At 42.3% G+C, this 17,491-nt stretch overlaps 1 long non-coding RNA gene across 1 annotated transcript in view; it reads right to left on the reverse strand.

Moving 5' to 3' along the window:
• The window catches only part of LOC116473204 (uncharacterized), a 41,290-nt gene that overhangs the window by 22,349 nt on the left and 1,450 nt on the right, over positions 1-17,491 (reverse strand). The window lies entirely within an intron of this gene.

A 17,491-nucleotide genomic window follows, 5' to 3' on the forward strand; every position in this document is an offset into this window, starting at 1 on the left:
ATTTTAATATAATTGAAAGAGTATAATTGGATTGTAACACAAAAGATAAATGCGTGAGGGGATGGGTGCCCCATTTTTCATGATATGACTATTATGTATTGTATGCCTGTATCAAAACATTTGTATCCTATAAATATATATGCCTACTAAAACCCACAAAAAGTAAAATAAAAATATTTTTAAAATAAAAAAATAAAATAAAATAAATGCCAGGGAAGAGGTTGACTCTTTACCCAGCTCCTCCATGATGAGTAGTGATGATGGGTGTATTGGATGTGCTGGCCATTGACGGCTGAGCCTCCCACCTCTGCAGGGGAATTAAAAAACAATGTGGGCCAAGGGTCCAGAATCTGAGATTTGGAGGAAGGAAGTAGAGAATGACCTTTTAAGAATATGTTTCTCATCAAAAATATGTCATATAAACCAAATCACCACTGACTTGGATAAGCTGAAGAGTAAAACCCAGAATTTCAAGAGCTGTCATTATTTTGCTTGGTTCTTCTAATCAGACCTTCAGCAATGACAGAGGACAAAAAAACATCCCCCAGGAATCCTGCTGGTCTAGCCAAGTCTAAAACTAACCAAGGCTCATCCAATAGCCTCTACCATGAGCCTCTGTTGTAGAGCTTTGGCGCCACATGGACCATGAAGCTTTTTGTTTATGTTCCAGAAGGAGCCGTCAGGCAAGTGCAGAAAAAGATCTGTCCACCTTTCCATTACAATGTTCCACAAGAAGAAGAAGACGGCCTGAGGCAAGGGGAAAGCAGACATCATGACTCTCTTAAACTTTGGCAGCCTTACCTTCTACCATGCCACTGTGGTTTTGGGAGAGGTTTAAAACTAAGCTTCAAAAACAATTACAAAGGAAGGATCTGGCTAAACATAACCACACAGGGAGACAGAGATGAGGCGGGTCTGTGCAGAAGACATTGGGGTGCGTGGAGAGTGTGTGAGCATGAACGTGGGGGAAGGCAACTCGGCTGACGTCTTAGTGGATAGCGTGTATTAGGGAACCTGTGTGTCACCAGAATATGTGCCTCTCTGTTTGAACTGGAAAAGCAAATAGCAATTCAGACTGATAGAAAGATGGTTGGTAACTGGCAGCGTGTTTATGAACATCTGCATGAAACTGTGCTTGGCATAAACACATTGCAGACACACAATGTGTGGTTGCTTTCAAACAGTCCTAAAGTTCCAAACACTGACAGAAGCCAGAAGCTGCAGAGACTCAACTGAGGGATGAACTGGATCCATCTGCTGCCCCAGGAATGGCTGGCCTGAGAACTCCGTGCTTGAGAACCTGGCTGGGGAGACAGAGAAGAAAGAGCAAGGTAAACACAGCTGATGGGGAAGTTCTTTGATCAAAGCTTTGGCCAACCTTCCCCCTAGCCCCCAGTGTCACTCCACACTGGGTTCCTCTTCCCAGTGGAAGGTGAGTGAATAGGCAGAGAAATCTTAAAGAGAGAGACCACCTCCAGGGATGGAAAAACCAGAGCCTGCACAGCCTTGATATCCTGAAGCTCAAGAAGCTGTGGGTGAGCTGAGCCCTCTACACTTCCTTCCCAGTGGAAGAAGACAGGCCCCTTCTTTCTCTTGCCTTGGTGGTGAGGCCTAGTGTCTCCAGTGGGATCAAAGAGGCAAAGAAAGAAGGTCACAAGTGAAGAGGAACCAAGAAGGGGTCAAGGATAACAATTAGTCCTAAAAGTAAGGTAGGTCTAAGGCTAAAGGTATGGCACCAAAGCCAATGGAAGAAGAGGAAGATCTACACCAAAGAGACAACCTCTGCTAGCTCTGTCCAGTCCTGCCCTGTCCAGCGAACTACTGCTGGGTGGTACAAAAGCCAAGAAGACATGATTCGTAAGCTCCTGAAGCTCACTGGTTTCTAGACAGCAGGCGATTACAAAGCCTAATAATATATGAGTGCCAGAGGTGAGTGCAGGGTGCTATGAGCAAACAGAGGAGCAATCCTAACCTTGCCTGGAGTCCCAAGGAAAGCCTCCTGGAGAAGATGGATATAGGTTCTTTGAGGGCAGGAACAATATTGTGTACATGCATGCACACGCATGTACACATGTGTGATATGCACCCTCCTCATCCCTGCACAATATTTTGCATGTGGCAGATACTTAATAAAGGCGAATCCTAATTCTTGAGTGAATTCAAGAATTAATTATTTTTTCTACTATGTCTGCGAACATTCCTCTGCTTTCTTCCTAAATTTTGTTCCTCTTCTTTTCCTTTGCTGGAAATATCCAAAGAGCTTCATTTGGGGGTAAAATCCAGCAATCTGAGTGTCAATAAGTTATAGAAATGGCCATTTTATGACATTAGACAAAATGAGAGAAAAGTATACATGTAGCCCCCAGTTAGAACGGGAAATTACCATCATTATGCTCATAATACAGCATTTGTTGAATACTCACTGTGTGCTAGTTGCTGTTCTAAGTGCTTTAAGTATGAATTTTGCTAAATCCTTTAATCCCCACAGCAGCCCAGTGAAGTGAGGAGTATCGCAGGTTTAGACTCTTACACACAGAGGGGTCGTGTAACTTGCTCAAGGTCCCAGGGCAAGCAGATAGTGGAGCCAACACAGTCTGGCTCCAGAGTCTGTAACTTATACTACATCCCACTCTTAGGACTGAAAACTTGAAAATTCAAGCATCTGGAATTTTCACTCTAATGTATAGACCAGAGATCAAAAACCTTTTGTGGCCGCATAATCTCCACCAGTTCATTTTTCTCTAACACCCTCTGTTTCCCTGTAGGGACTGACAAGTCCTAAATTCAAAGAGCTTTATAGTTGGTCTCTTTTTCCCAGGCTTTTATTCCAGTGATAATAAATGTACAGCATAAAAAAAAGATACTGTTAGAACCATGGGACTCATCCTTTTCTCCATCAGATAGTAGGGACAAGTCAAAATCCTACTGCATTCTGGCAATAGGAGGTCAAGAAGGCCTGGGCACCAGGATAAAAGACCATAATAACAGAGCAAGCTTTCTTTGGCCCCAGGTAAGTGTTTGTGCTTTGGTCTCACTATCTGAAAAATGGAGCTGATGATCTTTCAGCCTCATTAGTGCACTGCAAAGTTAACAAACCCATGTCGGTATCTGAGAGGTCTATATGCTCTCAGAGGAAACAAAGATGACTAAGATGTAGTAACCCAAAAAACATCATTAACAGTGACTAGTGTCAATCTTCTTTGATTCTTTCTAAGTATTAAAATCAACATGGGCCAGGCACAATGGCTCACACCTGCAATCCCAGCACTTTGGGAGGCTGAGGTGGGCAGATCACTTGAGCCCAGGGGTTCGAGACCAGCCTGGGCAACATGGAGAAACCCTGTCTCTACAAAAAAATACAAAAGTTAGCCAAGCGTGTCCCAGCTACTTGGGATACTGAGGCGGGAGGATCACCTCAGCCTAGGGAGATTGAGGCTGCAGTGAGCCGTGATCATGCCATTGCACTTCAGCCTGGGTGACACAGTGAGACTCTGTCAATAAATAAAATCAACATGAATCAAAACTCAACCTATTACTATAGAGCGGTAAAGAATAACCAAGTGAGGCAAAGGGGACAAAGAGGACACTGTGAAAGGCCTCTGTGGTAGTTATGGACATCCACATACACAAATGTATTCAGTAGGGAAGTATCCATGTGTGGGTCTGTTCCCTCATCTCCATTACATCAGCTTTTCCTATGGGTCACCATTTCCCTTCATTACTGAAACACTTCTTCTTTTCCAGAAGCAGACACTGTGGTTACCTAAAGCATGGGGCTAAGGTTTTGTACAGAATCCCAGCTCAAACCCAAGTGGGAGTCACAGCCTGATGTCAAACCCCAAGGACAGATTTCAGACATATGAGATGAGTCTAATTTCTACTTTGCTGATTATCATAATCTGTAAGATTATACCACACATAACATAAATCCTATTCGGTCTTTCCACAAGTATTTATTCAGTGTACATACCATGTGCTAGGGATTGTTCTATGAACTGGGGATACAGAATTGAACAAAATAGCATAGACTCTGCATCATCACCCCTGCTCTTATGGAGTTTACATTTCTAGAGGGAGAGACAAATTAGCACTCCCCGTAATAGAACATAATATGGTTTGGCTGCGTCCCCACCCAAATCTCGTTTTGAATTGTAGTTCCCATAATCCTCATGTGTCATGAGAGTGACCCGGTGGGAGGTAATTGAATCACAGGGGTGGTTACCCTCATGCTGTTTTCGTGATAGTGAGTGAGTTCTTCTGAGATCTGATGACTTTATTAGGGGCTTTTCCCCCTTTTGCTCGGCACTTCTCTTTCTTGCCATCATGTGAAGAAGGATGTGTTTGCTTCCCCTTCCACCATGATTCTAAGTTTCCTGAGGCCTCCCCAGCCCTGCAGTACTATGAGTCAATTAAAGCTCTTTCCTTTATAATTACGCAGTCTTGGGCAGTCCTTTATAGCAGCGTGAGAATGGACTAACACAGAAGGAAGTCAATATTAACAAAGTATTGATCTGTAGTCCTATGAGAGGAGTAAATGCATTCATGATAGTTTGTCTTCTTCATGTATCATTTAAGAAATTAACACTAGATTTCTCAGTGCTGTACAGGATTCTAATGAACATTAAAACACGACCCTGCAGCTTGTGTCGTATGGAAATTGAGTGATTTAGGTAGTTACCATCGTACTTTTTTTCTCTCTTCTCCTCTTCATATAGAACAGAGACACCAAGGGTATCAGTTCACTATGAATTATATCCAAGGGAGACGAAAAAAAAAATCCAAATGGAATACTGAAAGCAGAGGTCCAGCAAGTAGAACTCAATCCTGTACATCATTTGATCAAAAAGGGGTTTACTGAATGCTGAATGCCTACGATGTGCCTAAGGCTTGTGCTGTGTGCTGTGAGAAACCCCAGAAAGTGTTATGGCATTAATTCCACCCTCAGAGACAAAACAGGAAACAATTAGTGAATAACACAGAAAAATTATTTTAGCTCTTTATGACAGCACAAAGCAAAGGATACAAAAATGCATCTAGAGGTAGTTTTCATTTTCCTTTCTAAGGTAAATCGGGACAAAATGCTAATTCACCTGGTTTGACTGACAACTGATACTCCCAGCAGGAGACCAGGCACATTCAGGGATATTTTTCTTACTCTAGCAGCAGTTAGCCTGAAGGCAAGGGATGGGTGGAACTTAAGGATCTCTGGGTTTTCTAGATCAGGGCCCGGGAGAAAGCTGTAGAGGTCTTTTTGGCAAACGTGGAATATAAAGGGAGCATGCTATCTCTGGCTCCTTCCCAGCCCCAGCATGGACTACAGACATAATAACATGGTACACACTTCTACTGCTCTAGGGCTGCCGGGTGACCTGCAGGCTCACCTGCACTGTGTATCTTCTGCAGAAAAGGGACATCAGCTTTGTGCTGGTATCATCAGGATGTGCCCTGTAGCTTTGCAGAATTTTTCTACTCTTGAATCCTATTAACTTATGGCTCTTTGATATTTTTGTCCCCATGGCTACTAAAAGCAATGCATTTAAGCTAAATTGCTATTAGTAACATTTTCCCTTTTCTTTTTTTTTTTTTGAGATGGAGTCACGCTCTGTCGCCCAGGCTGGAGCGCAGTGGCGCAATCTCGGCTCACTGCAAGCTCCGCCTCCCGGGTTCACGCCATTCTCCTGCCTCAGCCTCCCTGAGTAGCTGGGACTACAGGTGCCCACCACTACGCCCGGCTAATTTTTTGTATTTTTAGTAGAGACGGGGTTTCACCATGGTCTCGATCTCCTGACCTCGTGATCCACCCGCCTCGGCCTCCCAAAGTGCTGGGATTACAGGCGTGAGCCACGGCGCCCGGCCAACATTTTCCCTTTTCATTAGATGGCATTGGAATTTGGAAAAACCAGGAAGACGAAAAAGAAAAGAGAATAAGGAGAAATGATGTGAAAGAAAAGGCTGCTTTCCTATCAACTATTTCCCCCAAATGAAAATTTGTTAAGGATATTGCAAAGAAAATGGGTGTGACCTCATCCCTGAAACCACATGAAACATTGTGTTTCAGGCAGCTGGGAGGGAGTGCCTTGAAGGTCACTGAGTCAGATTCAAAACCTCAAAGTGCAGGCTTTCCTCGGGCAAGGGATGAGAGAGGCACCCACACAATGGTAAGTGAGCAACAGAATCAGCTGGACGCTCAAAAAGACCATTGTCTTGAGCACCGAGGCAGCAGAAAAAGAGAGCGCTGCTGGGGCTCTCCTGGAGCTTGGCTGATGCAGGAGGTCTGGAATCCACAAAGGCCAGGTAGCTCTGGAGGTCCTCATCTATTCAGGCAGCAGGCAAGGGCTCTCTTGGCCCTTCCAGAGGACTGCAGAGTGACCATGTCTGCTTGGCTTTCAGCCTGCTGTTGAAGATGTTGGTGAATATCACCTTATCGACATCATCCAAAGTTTGCTGGGTGTTGGTCCTGGGCAGGGCAGAATCCTTGATGTTAGAAACACAGAAGTCAGGCTTCACCTCTGGCCTCTGGACTTGGCTTTCTTACTAAAGGGATAAGACATATGCTTTACAACTGTGTTTTATTGATTTTTATTTATTTATTTTTTTGAGACAGAGTCTCACTCTGTCGCCCAGGCTGGAGTGCAGTGGCGCGATCTCAGCTCACTGCAACCTCTGCCTCCCGGATTCAAGCGATTCTCCTGCCTCAGCCTCTCCAGTAGCTGGGACTACAGGTGTGTGCCACAACACCCGGCTAATTTTTTTTTTTGTATTTTTAGTAGAGACAGAGTTTCACTATGTTGGCCAGGCTGGTCTTGTACACCTGACCTCAAGTGATCCACCCACCTCGGCCTCCCACAGTGCTGGGATTACAGGTATGAGCCATCGCGCCCAGCCACAACTGTATTTTAGAGAGGCTCATGAAAGCCCTTCATGCCCCCTATTGTCCTCTTGAGGATACTTTTGCTCCTCTCCTCTGAAAGACAGAAAAAGTTATCCCCATCATCACTGTAAGTGTGGTCTTTGCTATGCCTGAGAAAAGTGAGATCAAAGTGCATTTTCTTCTACAATACTAGACTAGCAGGTTGTATCCATAGAGGCTGGACTTGAGGGGCAAGTCCATGAGCAATGAAGAGAGAATTTTGTGCCAGTCCAGTCCTTTCCCATTCAGTTTGGCAATGTTTGGTTAGGACACGGTCAAAGGTAAGAAGTTGACTCATCTCATTCTAATTTATGAGCCCCTTCTACATATCAGATACTCTGCTAGGAACTTGCATATTAAGTTGAAAACCACACATTTCCTTAGGGAACTTTCAAATGGGTTGAGGAAATTAATACAAATATAACACTAAAAGAATTGTATATGAATAGATCTGTCCCTCCTTTCCTGACTTTGACTTCCCTCAGATTCTATATGAAATTCTAGTAAATATGGGCTTACCTTTGTACATCTCTTCAGAAATGCAGAATAGTCAAATCTTGTGCACACAAATTATAAGTCATTCTTAAAGTGGTAAATGAAGAAAAAAGGAATGGGGAGTTGAAAATAGGAAAAGGAGGTAAAACAGGGAGTGTAAGAAGTAGACATGTTTGCATTGAAGTCTTGACAAAGTTAAAGTAGGTGAGTGTGGTGCAGTGAATGACGTCCACTCCAAAGTCATGTCACTCACAATCTTAGAATGTGACCTTATTTGAAAATCGGGTCGTTAAAACATGATGAGGGTAAACATTGAAATACGATCATACTGGATTAGGATGGGCCCTAAGTGAGAAGGTTCTATTCAGAGACAGAAAAGAACACAGAGTCACACACAGGAAAGCAGGCTGGGTGAGGACAGAAGCACAGATTGGATGCTGCTGCCACAAGCAAAGGAACATCAGCAGTCACCAGAGGCTGGAGGAGGAAGAGGCAAGACAGGGTTCTCCCCTAGAGCCTTTGGAAGGAGCGCAGCCCTGCTGATAGCCTGGCTTTGGACTTCTGACCTCCAGAAATGTGAGAGGATAATGTTTCGTGACAATTTGTTATTGTGGCTGCAGGAAACACAAGGAGGAAGGGTAACCAACCAGGTCCTTAGCACTGGGAATTGGCCTGAGAGGAAGGAGGTTGCTAAGATGGGAAAGAGGAGTTGACAGGTGTGCTTCTGCACACAGATACCAGGGCCATGCCTGAGGCGATAAACCCCGGGAGCTGGGTAGAAGGGCTGACAATTACCCACTGAGCTGGGACTCATTGGTTAAATAAGATTATCCTAAACCTTTCTATCTCAAGCACCAACTTACTTAACATCTCTGAATCATGACAGAATTATAAAAATGTAATGCAGCCACAAGCCAGGGAGCCCAACCTGGCAAACCTCATGGGCTGAGAGTCAGGCCCATGTGCCCCCTGGGCCAGTCACAGTCCTATGATCCCAACCTGCACACTGTAGCCAGTGGCCCGGCAGGCAGAACTACAGGGGTGGAAAATCAACAATCCTAAGTCTGCAAGGCAAGAAGACATTGAATATGTGGATGGAAAATGAGACTCAGAAATGGAAAACCTCTCTGCATGCATATTATCTGCAACAAGTCACAACAAATAAGCAAGCATCTCCTTGAGACTGCAGGAAAGAAAATTTAACACTTTTTTTGAAGTCAGGAATGGTAAGTGAAAATTGAGTGCTATATCCACTACTACTAATTTAAAATGTGCAAAATATCAATTGCATTGTCTTTATTTAGACATCAGTTTTGATGATTAAAGATGAGTTTCCATAAATTTACCCCCCCTCAGAGCCTTATTTTTCCACATGATCTCAAGTTCTGCAAAAGAAAAATGTCCTTTCTCCTTACCAAAACCCCTGTAGTGATTCCAGCCTGATGAAAAAATGCATTCAGGCCCCTAAACTCAGGCAAGCTAACTAAAACATTTACATGGGACTGTGTTGACATGTGACATATTCTGCAACACTACCTCCCCCTATCTTGTCACCTGCTCCTCACCTCCTTGGGTGACAGGAACTGGTATGTGCCTGTGTTCAATTAAGCATTTGATGAACTAAAGGGGACTGAATGGAAAGGCTGGCAGAAAGAAAGCCTTCGAGAGGAAGAACCACTGAAGGGGAAATGACAGATGAACAATCCAGGATGGTCAGAGGTGTTTATGGGGAGAGATGGAAAATCACGGTGCTGCAGGCATTGACAGCGATCATAACATCATGTTAAGGGGTTTAAACTTTATTTTGTAGGTGATAAGGAGCTACCAGAAATGAGTAGTTGTCATCCTAGAAACTTCACTCTGGCAGCAGAAAAGGATGAATGCTTTTGTGCGAGAGATGACGGGTTAAGTTTAAAAAAAAATAGGGAGAGGCAAAAGAGCGGGTAGGAGTCCAGTTGGTCTTAGTACAGAGAAGAGATGAAGAGGGTCTGAACTAGGGGAGTAGGAGCAGGAATGGAAAAAATTAAAGAAACAATTTGAAGTAGAATCAACAAGATTTGGATGGTCGGTGGGAAGGGTTATTTTTTATCTGAGCCTGAATTCTTCCCACCACCCACAAAAGAAGAATCGCACGGTGGCTCACGCCTGTAATCCCAGCACTTTGGGAGGCCGAGGCGGGCGGATCACGAAGTCAGGAGATCGAGACCATCCTGGCTAACACGGTGAAACCCGTCTCTACTAAAAATACAAAAAAATTAGCCAGGCACGGTGGCGGGCACCTGTAGTCCCAGCTACTCGGGAGGCTGAGGCAGGAGAATGGTGTGAACCCAGGAGGCGGAGCTTGCAGTGAGCCAAGATCGCGCCACTGCACTCCAGCCTGGGCAACAGAGTGAGACTCCACCTCAGAAAATAAATAAATAAATAAAATAAAAAGAATCCAGGACAGAGGTGTGTGTGCGATTTGTTTATTTGGGAGCAAGAGTGAGGGATCAGGGCAGTGGAACAAGAACAAATGAAAAAGAGAAACAAGGACGCCACTAAGTGACTACTAAGTTAGCAACTGCTGTGGCTGACTGGAACTTGATGTCTCGCTAAGGCCTTCCAAGGAGCCTTATGAAATGTGTTATCCCTTGGCTTCCATCTCCATTGGTTTAGGGTGTCCCCATGGGCATCACTCCCCCTGCACTTGAAGCTATGCATACAAGACAGCTGAGCAGGCTCCTGGCTCCTCAGGTGTCCATACCAACACCAAAGAAGCCCCAGGGCAAGACACGAGAGGTTCCTGATGTGAACCCAAGGTGCGTGTCACTGCAGCTGGACTAAGCTGGTAGCAGCCTGCTTGGAAGTGGTCAGCCAGGCAGTAGCTGGAGCAAGAGGTCGGGCTAAAGACATGACAGAAAAGGAGCCAAAGGTGACTCCTATTCCCAGTGAGGCCATTTGTCAAGACATAAGGCCTTTAGAACAGGGGAGGCAATCTGGAGGACAGTTTTTACTGAAGTTTATGTGGGAACGCAAGGCCTTACATGGGCTCCCCCTGCACCCCCAGTGTTCTGACCTCACCTACCTTCTTCCTCTCACTCACTTGGCTCCAGCTGCTGCCTCCCTGTTCCCCCTCAGACACACCATGCACACACCCCACTCACAGCCTCCATAGCTGCCATTCCTTTTGCCTGGATGTCCTTCCCCCCGAGCCTCCTCATTCCCTCACACCCTTAAGGTCTCTGTTCAAATGCTGGCTCATCAGAGAGCCCTTCTCTGACCACATTAGGTAACAGTACCTCCTACCATAATGCTCTTTTTACTCTGCTTTTCTCTTCATAGAATGTCTCCATTTGACACACAATTATTCATTTGCAAATGGCTCTTCCCCTTTCTCCACCACAGTGTAAGCTCCATGAGGGCAGGGACTGTGTATCCTGCTGCATCCCCAGCTCCTACAACAGTATCTGACATGTAACAGGAACGTTCAATAAATGTTTGCTGAAGGAATGGATGCTTACTAGCTCAGATTGGTACATGTGGAGTTGAAGGAGCTCTGGCACCTGGGCGAAAAGGCTCATTGGAGATATAAGTGTGGACTGGGAAAATGCAAGTGGCTGAGATCATCAGAGCCTGTGACCTGGGCTGGCTTTGCAGGTATGTCATTCGTGTGTCACACAGCCCCTGCTGTTCTTGTGTGTTTGTGTGTGTTTGTGCATGTATCCCCGTGCCTTCAGGAGAGCCCTGTGCTTGGTTTAATGCTCTACTGTCACTATCTTGAAATTCTGAATCATTATGTTTTTGAATTTGTGTCTCGTAAGTGAGGTCCAGTGGGACAATGGAACATCTGCATGAGCAGAGGGGATACATGTGCCCATCGTTCCTTGCTGCTCCCTTTGTGTGATGCCCCATCCACGTGGAATTCTGGTGGCCCCATGATGTATGGGAGATTAATGGGACTCAGTGAGTCCAAGGTAAGAGTACTATGTCTATGACTGAGTCAGCTGGGGCACTGGCAGCCCCAAGAGGACACTAGAACTTGCTTCCTATACAAGAAGGCATTGACATTCTAAAAGGACAATAGTTCCTTTTCCTTTCAGTCCTCTCTTACTCATGAGTAAGCCAAAGTTAGAAGGTGCTGGTAGAATGTGCATGGATCAAGAAGTAAAATAAAAGCAACTGAGTTAGTCTTATGCAGTATTTTCACTGTTCTGGTAAGAACAAAACACACAAAGGCATATACAAGCAACAAAATAAAAATTGTATAATTTCACTGATTCTGCCTATGAGTTAAATGCTCTTACATCTGCACTGTGAACTGGCATTCCCCAATACGATGATGAGTGGTAAAATTGATGCTAATGATTTAAAAGTACATTTAATGATTTTGTTTTTCTTTACTTAGAACATTAATAGAAAATAAAAAAATCCCATAACAAGTCAAGAGTCCAGGAAAGAAAGGAAAAGGCTTCATATTTTACTACCTTTAGCAGCACTTTTTCCCCTGCTTTTTGAACAAGAGGCCCTACATTTTCCTTTTGCACTGGGCCCTACAAATCACATAGCCTGTCCTGCCTTTGACTCCCACGAAGGAGGCAAACTCAGTCTCAAACACAGGTCCCACTTGACGATAGGCAAAGTGTCATTATTTTATTTGGGGGACAGCTGTGTGTGTGTGTCATTGTTTTATCTGGAGGACAGCTCTGTGTGTGTGTGTGTGTGTTCAGTTTGCATCAGGCCGTGTGTGTGCGAACCGAGGATGGCTGTGTGTTGGAACGCAGATGTAGTAATACTACCATCTTGTGTTCAGCGTGGCGCACAGCACATAGCTCCATGGAAGGCTCACAGGCATGGGACCTGTGGCTGCTTCCGGAAGTGCTAAGGCCATCCACACTCTAAGGCCAAACCGGTAAACCAATAGGATTGCTATTCCGCTGGTGGCCTTTAATGAAGGCAGATGTGTAATGAGAACAGAGGTTTCACCCACTATCCATCACACCATTTCAGAGCCAGGGTTGAAATGCGTGTGTGTGTGTGTGCATGTGGTGCATGTGTCCCCGTGCCTTTCGCTCTCCTTCCACCAGTTCTTTTCCTTTATTCTCGCTTTCTTCCTCTTTGTAGTTCCCTCTCATAGCCCAAGAAGTCTGGTTCTTTTGAGCCATATCCAGCTGTCATGTGGAAGTCCCATGATGAAGCACCAGGGGAGTGCATTGGGGCGGGTGTTCAGGCCCAAGAATGCCAGTGACTCAGCTGAGGCCAGCTCAGAACAAGCACACACCAAGTAAACATTCTTACTGTGTGGCACCAGGGGCTGCAGTCAAGTTAGTTTTGTAACTTACCGGTTATAAAATAATGAAAAGGAATAATTAATTAGTCCTCTCAGAAAACAGAGAAGTTAAGGAAATGATCATTCCTGTATTAGGTAAAGATTAGACAGCAAAAGGACAGTTTACTTGATGGCATACACAGAAGCCACAGAAATGAAGACAAAGGGAAGAATGAATGGCTTGGTACTAAATATGAATGAAGCAAGCATCCCTGAATTCTTAATTTCTTGCTGCTTTGGTCAGGGTTCGGCCTGTGCCTGTCCCCAAGAATAAGCAAAGGATGTGGATGGGGACCAGGAATGACCCCTTCCTATATGCCCCTTGAAAAATAGATTTTTCAAATACTTTGGGTGAAATAATATAAATATAAAAAGACAAGAACAGGTTAATATTTTTAAATCAACACATACTCAAATCTAATAATAAAAATTATAGAGAAATTGGAAAATTTTAAAGACCATAAGATTAACCAGTAATCTGCTCATCTCTACTCTTAATATTTAAGAGTAGCCTTTTAAAATTTATCTATCTATTCTATACCTACACCTGTATCTGTAAATATATATATATTTTAAAATTAGAAACCCATCAGATTTTTAAATTTAGGATTATAACTTGATTTCTTAATTCATTTAACTCTCCACTTACTGTTATTTATTTGTTGTTATAGATAAGCCAATGATAAATGTCCTTTTATATAAAATTTAGAGTTTCTCAGTATTTCCTTGGAACAGATTCCTCAAAGTGGCATAATTGGGTCAATAGTTACAGACTTTGAAAAGACTTGCCAAATTGCTTTGCAGACAAGTTATGCCAATTTATATTCTTATCACTCAACTATGAAATTACCTATTTCCTTACACCTCTGACAACGCTGAATTTTTTTTAACCTTTGCTAATTTGCTAGCTTAAATAGATCTCATTATTTTAATTTGCATTTTCTTGGACACTAGTGAGGCTGAACACTTCTAACGTTATTAGACAGTCTGAAAATTGTATACTAAGATTTAAAAGTTTAAAAAATATATTCAGCTAGGCATGGTGACTCACATCTGTAATCTTAGCACTTTGGGAGGCCAAGGCAGGCGAAATGCTTGAGCTCAGGAGTTCAAGACCAGCCTGCGCAACATGGTGAAACCCCGTCACTACAAAAAATACAAAAATTACCCGGGTGTGGTAGCCCACACCTGTAGTCCTAGCTACTTAGGAGGCTGAGGTAGAATCACTTGGAGCCCACGAAGCAGACTGCGGTGAGCTGAGATCGCACCACTGTACTCCACCATGGGTGACAGAGTGAGACCCCATCTCAAAAAATAAAAATAAAATAAAACAATAAAAATTAAAAATATATTCATTTTTATTTTCTTCTGTTCTTTAAGCCTTTGTTAGTATTTACCTCTTTATCTAAAATTTGATATGTGGTAAGAGATGAAGATATAATTTTTCCCAAATCTTTACCCAGTTGTTCTAGTACTAGTTGTTTAACAATTTTTATGCTTCCTTTAATACATAACCAAATTCTAATTGCACTGGAGTTTCTATCTGGCCTATCTATTCTATTTCATGTAACTGTCTGTTGATTTTGGCACCAGTACCACATGAGCTCAATAACTATGGCTCTATAATGTATGATATATTAATATCCGGTAGGGTAAGACTGTTCAGTATTTTTTGTTTTCAAAAATGTCATGGGGTGTGGTGGCTCACACCTGTAATCCCAGCAATTTGGGAGGCCGAGGCAGGAGGATCTCTTGAGCTCAAGGAGTTTAAGACCAGCCTGAGCAATATGGCAAGATGAGACCCCATCTCTACAAAAAAAATACAAAAAATTAGCTGGGTGTGGTGGCGCCAACCTGTAGTCCCCGCTACTCTGGAGGCTGAGATGGGAGGATTGCTTGCACCTGGAAGGTTGAGGGTGTAGTGAGCTGTGAACCAGCCATTAAATCCAGCCTCGGTGATAGAGCCAGACCCTGTCTCAAAAAATAAAATAAAATTCATGGTTTTCTATGAGGAGTTTCTACCTCTCTTCCATCCACTCATCTTATATATAATAAATATGTAAATATTTAATATGAATATCTATCAAATATGTAAATATTTAATATGAATATCTATCAAATATGTAAATATTTAATATGACTATCTATCAAATATGTAAATATTTAATATGAATATATCAAATATGTAAATATTTAATATAAATACATAATAAATATATAAGAATATATATAGATTAAAATAGATATATATTTATCTATTTCAGTATTTCCTTGGAAAAATTCCTCAAAGTGGCACAACTGGGTAAATACATATCCTTATTAAATATAGATAAGGATATACATTTAATATATATTTATGATAATAATATATACATATATTTATATAGATATATTAATAGATTATATATAATAAATATATTTAATATATAATATATTTATTTAGAGTAACATATTATATACTATATATTTATAAAATGTTTAATATATATTAATAAACACATATTTCTATATTACAGTATATATTATGTATTAATAAATACATATTATATATTTATAAGAAATATATTTATAAATACATAATATATATTTATATTTAACTATATATAACCTAAATATATTTATATATTTATTATAAATATATATTTATAGAATATATAGGAGTATTATATATATTGAAGTATTGACTAAAATGGCATGAAATCCATACATTAATCAATTGATACATTTTATAAGTAAGAATTCTGTGACAACAGTCAGGCCTTTATCCTGAGCCATCGCTCCTCCAGAGGACAACATGGAGAGAGGATTAAGGGCATCTGCCTTAATATAGACGGAGGTGGGCAGATCACGAGGTCAGGAGATCAAGACCATCCTGGCTAACATGGTGAAACCCCGTCTCTCCTAAAAACTACAAAAAAATTAGCCGGGCATGGTGATCGGTGCCTGTAGTCCCAGTTACTCAGGAGGCTGAGGAAGGAGAATGGCGTGAACCTGGGAGGGGGAGCTTTCAGTAAGCCGAGATTGCACCACTGCATTCCAGCCTGGGCAACAGAGCCAGACTCCGTCTCAAAAAAAAAAAAAGCATCTGTAACGTTCTTAGCTCAGCTGGCTTGGCAAGTTACCTAACCTCTCTATGCCTCAATTTCATTATCTATACAATAATTCTTATAATTTAATTAGGCCCAGAATAAATACAGCAACATAACCATCTCTCACAATCAAATTTAAAAACAATTAACTCTCAAATTTTATTTTATCCACCCAAAAAGTATTTTTAAGCCTCCAAAGGAAAGAATATAAGGAAAAGGCAAAGGTAATATAACCGTCCTTGATAGATAGCTCCACTTGTGTCTAAATCTATAATCCCCAGTGGAATTACAAGTATCAGAAGGGCTTGGATTTTTTTTCAGTCTCCGACCTGACACATACTTACACATTCATATATAACAGGCATTTAGTAAATATTTTCTGAATGATTAAATGAATTATGATGGTTCTCCTGATTCTAATATTCCAGGACAGTAAAGACAATAGCCTTTCCCACATTCTCTTAAGTGGCCAGAAAGAATTAGAGACTCCTTGGGAGAATTCAAGGTAAACCGAGACTTCTTTAGGCCCTGCCAAGTGGCCCACACACTAAGGGGGGAGTGCACACTGGGGGGTCTGGGGGGAAATCTTAGGCTGTTTTAAAAAACCAATACAATTAGTTAAAGAAGACCCTGGAGTCTTGTCTCAGTATTTCAGAGTTTCCTGCCTCACTCACACCATTAGGTTGCTTTAATCTCTTCTTAAAGTGAAAAACAGCCTAACAAGATCCTAATGCTGTTTAAGATATTTGTACACACATGTTCATAGCATTATTCAAACAGCTAAAAGGTGTAAGCAAAGCAAGTGTTAATGACAGATAAATAGAGAAACAAAATGTAGTGTAGCCAAACTATGGAATATTACTGAGCCATAAAAAAGAATGAAGTGCTGAGACATGCTGCAGCATGGATAAACCCTGAGGATGTTATAAGTGAAAGAAGCCAGTCACAAAGACAAAACACTGCATGATTCCAGTTATATGAGCTATGTAGAGTAGTTGAATTCATACGGACAAAAAGTAGAATGGTGGTTGCCAGGAGCTGAAGGGAAGGGGGAATGGGGACTTATTGTTTAATGGTACAGTATTTTAGTTTTGGAAGATACAAAGTTCCGGAGATGGGCAATGATGACAGTTGCACAGCAGTGTGAAGGTACTTAATGCCCCTGAACTGTACACTTAAAATGGTGAAGATAGGAAAATTTATGTTATGTATATTGTATCACAATTTTTAGAAAAAAGTTACTAATGCTGTTTAAAGATGCTTTCAGAAGTTGCCAGATAGCTGAATATGTGGAGGTTTCTGGAAGATGGCCCCACCAGGAAAGGGCATGGATGCTCCAAGCCCCATCCCCCGTACCTTGTCCTACACATCTCTTCCACTCACTGTTCATCTGTATCCTTTTCAGTATCTTTTTTTTTTGTCTTGCTGTGTTGCCAAGGCTGGAGTGCAGGGATGCAATCTTGGCTCACTGCAACCTCTGCCTCCTGGGTTCAAGAAATTCTCCTGCCTCAGCCTCCCGAGTACGTGGGATTACAGGCACCTGCCACCGAACCCGGCTAATTTTTGTATTTTTAGTAGAGACTGGGTTTCACCCATATTGGTCAGGCTGGTCTTGAACTCCTGACCTCAAGTGATCCACCTGCCTCAGCCTCCCAAAGTGCTGGAATTACAGGTGTGAGCCACCATGCCCAG

Source organism: Hylobates moloch, unplaced genomic scaffold, assembly GCF_009828535.3.
Source record: "Hylobates moloch isolate HMO894 unplaced genomic scaffold, HMol_V3 SCAFFOLD_8, whole genome shotgun sequence".
Lineage (NCBI taxonomy): Eukaryota > Metazoa > Chordata > Mammalia > Primates > Hylobatidae > Hylobates > Hylobates moloch.